At 37.3% G+C, this 5,147-nt stretch overlaps 1 pseudogene; it reads right to left on the reverse strand.

The window, feature by feature from the left end:
• Positions 1–5,147, reverse strand: part of LOC133869011 (uncharacterized) — a 91,690-nt pseudogene that overhangs the window by 28,500 nt on the left and 58,043 nt on the right.

A 5,147-nucleotide genomic window follows, 5' to 3' on the forward strand; every position in this document is an offset into this window, starting at 1 on the left:
TACTCTCCAACAAAGAGGCATGGCTATGGCTTTTATAGAAGAGAGCGAGGGCAAGAAATGACTCCTCTACCCTCCTCTAGGGTTCCTCTGCTGCTAGAGACAACCACAAACACGAAACCAGCGTGTTCTGCAGCGAAAATCAAAGGGAGGACTGCTTTTTGGCTTCTGATTAGGCGTTCTGGCGCGCTCTGCAAAAGCAATTTCTGGGAAATTTCGATCGATCGACTTTTATTTCGATCGATCGACTTCGGGCAAAGTTTCGATCGATCGACTTTTCAGGATCTCCGAATTTCTAGTTATTTCCTTATGAAATTTGCCATTCCTCTCTTATTGTCCTACAAAAACAGAAAACACAAAAACTAACCAAAACATTAGAAAATAACAAGGTTAAAGGTCTAACTAGTGCAAATCAAGGGGTCCAAATACACAATATTTGGCACTCATCATTGTTTTTGGACCGGATTTGTATTTTTAACCAGTCAAGTGATCTTTGTCCTAGAATGGCCAAAGAGGGAGGTTGTTAGTTTTATTGGCTACATTCTTTTGACAAAATCATCGCCATGAAAGGTTGGTGCTTTATACAGGTTGCCGTTTTATTCAGAGTCTTCAGATGGAAAGGGCCTTAATATGACGAGTATCAGTGTCACAAGCATCAAGAAGGCAATTTCCGATTCCAGGAAGATTTTGCACACGTCGGCAATTTTCAATTTTCAGGAAGATTCTGCACACGTCTCAGTAATTTTATCATAACTCTTTGCTCAAGTATCAGATTGAGATGAAATTGGTGTCTTTGGAAAGCTAATAAAAAATTATACAACATAAATACCCAGTTGGCCAAGAGAAACATATGAACGGACCAGCATCAGGACGGAAAGTGAGTGCGTTCGGACGCTCGCCAAAGTTTGAGAAATTTCAGAATTCCTTTTCAAACACGGAAACAGCTAGCAACCGTCCAGACGTGGCTCAGAGAACTCTAAATCAGAATTGTAAAAGGTCTTCTAAAGCCTGTAAATAAAGGTCTTTAGGCATGTAATAATCATGAATTGAGTATTGAATTCTTATGTACTTAGAGAAGGTGTTTAGGTAGAAATTTTGAAGATCTGCTAGCTCTCTAAGGGTTGTCCAGTGTGTGAATTGCTCGTGTTGATGTCTATCTTAGAGAGGAGCCCTAAGATAAAGGAATCCGTTGAATTCCCCTTCAAGTAAGTGACTTGGTTGGAAGGCGTTCACGTTGGGTTACGTGTCAGAGTGCAAGATACGATCGTTGCATCAGGTATGTGAGTTATATTGTCTTTGTACTAGCTTTGTCTTCTGATAATGGATTTCCTGGGTTGGCCGCCCCGGAGTGGTTTTTCTCTTAATTGAGTTTTCACTTCGTCAACAAAATATCTGTCTCATTTAAATTCCGCACTTTTAATATTTTGTTGTATGTTGCACACACACAAAGTAAATTAGAAGTCATTTAATTTTTATATATATTTTTAGTCCAAATTAGTTGTAGTTATTACTGTTGTTAGGGCTCGAATAAAGCCCTAATCATGTATCTTTAAGATTTTGATTTGCCTTGCTACAACTATTTGTGATTCTTAATTGATTATTTCTGGTTTTCTTGAATTCCTCGCATGTTTATGTTTGATCAACATATGCATGTGGTATAGATTTGTTATGTATGTCAATTTGGATAACAGAGTCCTGGGCATAATAGAGTATTGAACGAACCCTATCACAGATCTTTGGATTAATCAACATAAAGACAAGTGGAATAGATATCATGTTCCAACCTGAGTGTGTTTGCCGATTTTCATAGTTTTATGCTTTCTTGAAGAACAACTTAGTATACACTGATGTTAATTCCTTCGAGAAAGAAAAGAGTTAGAGTATACACCCATACATAACTCGTTGCTTAGGGAGATCAATAGCTTTAGGAGTATACACCCATGCCCTTGTGGCAGGCAAACATTAAGCATCACAATATGGTTTGTAGCATTGTGCGTATCGTTTCCTAAAAAGACTATGATTAGTAGTGAATATCGGATCCCTACTGTTTTACCCTTTTATTTATTGTTTTCGATTATGTTTTTTATTTGATTCCATTGCAATTATATTCAAAATATCAATCTTAGGAAATTCTCTTTAAACACAATTTACCAATCCTCGTGGGAGTGATCTCGTATTTACTTTCTATATTATCGTTTTCATCTTATGTACTTACGAGTAAAACGTACATTTATTCGCCTATTACTTAGATGGATATTTTCACTACAACACCCATACAAGAAACACTACGTCCAATAACATCAAAATGCTAAATCAAGACATTTTAAGATCAATAAAACTTCTGGAGGATTAATCCTACGAGTTTATGCCATAAAAATAAACCGACAGCATAAAAACTATAAAAGAAATGAGTTATGCTATGAGGATTACCTTCTTAGAGAAAAAAAGGCCTTCCCTTCACCAAAGCACTCACACACACACACACTTTAGGATAAAGCTAGTTCAAAGGGGAATAAATGATTGAAAGATGACAGGGGTGGGGGTATTTATAGGGGAGGAAACCGTTGAAGATAAGAATGAGCAGATTCTGCAGTACTGCTACTTGTCAAATGTTCAATCTCAAGGTCGAACTTTCATGTACAATTGAGGGTTACGTGAATGTTAGGTGTACGATTCAGTCGTTCTCACACATGGTACACGACATCATTCGAACGTTCGAGATACAAAGAGTGATTGTTTGTGAATGATTGTTCGGCTATCGCATCGATCGTTCGGTCAAAACAAAAAGTCAAAAAGTCCCACATGTCTTCATATCCCACTTAATCCTAATTAATATTTGTGGTACTACAGGGACATTCGTTCGTCCATCTCTTCTTGTCGCTGATGGTGTAAAAATTGCCTTGTGACAGGACGTTGAGTCAAAGAAAAATCCATGTAAACAATTGTTTTTTTCTTGGACCTCCCAATGTTGATGCAACTCCTAACTAAGTGGGACACTTAATTCAAGAAAAACTTGTAGTCCTGAAAAAATTGTGAATTTCTTTGGGAAAGAAATTCAAGAAAGGCTTGTAGTTGTTTGTCTTCAATGTTCATAGGCCGCAAGTGTAAATTTTTACAATCATAAGTCACCAATAGGTTCCACTTAGCTTGGTTTTGAAAGAAAGCCCAAATTGCAAGAGCCAAAGTGAAACCAAAATCTCAAGAGCCAAGATTGCACAAGACAGGCACGGCGATTTATTTTTATTTTTATTTTTAAGTATGAACGATTTTGTTAGAGGGAAACCAGACCTCTACTTTGGCTCTGATACCACTTGATGCAAACCCATTAAGAACCAAACACAGAAAAGGATAAATCGGCTAATTCGAAGGGCCGTGATTAGGCTTGGCAATTCGGGTTGGCGGGTTGGGTTCGTGTCAACCCGACTGACCCGATTACACAATCTGGTCCAACACAAAACCGACCCGATTATTAATCGAGTTGAATCCTTAAACCCAAATACGACCCAATTGCCAACCGAGTTACTCAAACATGACCCGGGTAACCCTTTTACTTCCTTTGATTCTCTGAACTCTGAAGAAGAAGAACTGAAGAAGCTTCATCCGAATCATCTGAAGAAGAAGAAGGATCGTCTTCGTCTTCGTCTGAAGAAGACGAACGTGATGCCCATTGCATCCAAGCCATGGCCATGAACTGGTGAACTGAGGCCAATCGGGAAATCGAAACATGTACTTCATCGCATCCAAGCCCATCGCATTGATTCGGTCCGAAGGTGAACTGGTCGTGGTCACTGACTCACTAGTGAAGAAGGCATGAAGTGAAAGTGTGAAGGTCGATTCATTGAAGGAAGTGTGAAAGAAGGACTGAAGGAGGCGTGAAAGTGAAAATTGAAAAGAAAAGTGATGCGGCTAGGGTTTGTTTCGATTTTTTATTTTTTATTTAAATAAATGGGTTATAATTGTGTTAGCGGGGTTGACCCGCCAGACACGGTTTTAATTGTGTCATAATCGGGTTGACCCGATTATGACCCGAACCTGATTACCCCAAACCTAAACCCTGTATTTTCATGTCGTGTTCGTGCCGAGTTCACGGGTCGTGTAAAAAATTGCCAACCCTAGCCGTGATCTCTAAGGGCTTTTTTGAGGGAGAATTGACCTCCAAAAACACAGTAAACTATATACTAAAACTCATACTTGTTTATTGATAGGTTCTTCCTAAATAGAAGAATAATTACATAGATGAATAGAAGACCTAGTTTGACTAGGACTAGGATTCTATTTGATTACATAGTATGACCTTTCCATACTAGGACCCTTCCATAACCTCGAGATCTACGCTCCTTATTGAACTTGGAAAATATATTCCTTATTAGACTAGAAAATAAATGTAGAAAATAAATAGAGATTTACTCTTTATTAGTCTTTAACTTGACCCCCAATAAAATATTACTTCATATGAAGATTAATAAGTGTGATTTAGATAATTGATACCAAAAAATTAAATCAGTAATCGGCAAAAAAGAAAAAGAAAAAAAGACACATTATTTACCATCAGCGACAACATTTATGTGATTATCTTCAACGAAGACAATTTTGCATCATTGCTAATGCATATATCATTAGTGATGACTCAAAATGTTTGTCATTGATGTATAGATGTTGTCATTGATGACCATATCATCAGCGACAACTAAAAAGTTTCGTTGTGAATATTATCCATATCAGAGACGTCCCAAGTTCGTTGCTGATAACATGATAATAGTGATGATAAGTTGTCTCATGAGAGGTATTTTTAATGATGACTTCAATGCTATCAGCGACGACGTACAATTGTATTTGTTGAGTGTAATTATTAGTGACGACTATTAAAGTTGTCGCTGATGAGTCATTAGCGATGGGGCAACTGTGACCACCCTTAGCGACAATGTTAATAGTTGTCACTGATAATTACTAACATGGCATCCGAGGGGTAATTTGAGGAGCAAAAACTTTTTTTATATCATAATTCTTAATTTTCAAAATCAAGGGTCAAAAGTAAAAACTTTTGATATTAAGGCTTGTGGACATTAGGTATAATATTTAGTCTCTCATCAAAATTTATACCGTATAAACATCTGTTGAACAATCTAATTGAAAGAAATTTTTCATGCTTT

This window comes from Alnus glutinosa, chromosome 5 (assembly GCF_958979055.1).
Source record: "Alnus glutinosa chromosome 5, dhAlnGlut1.1, whole genome shotgun sequence".
NCBI classification, from domain to species: Eukaryota; Viridiplantae; Streptophyta; class Magnoliopsida; order Fagales; family Betulaceae; genus Alnus; species Alnus glutinosa.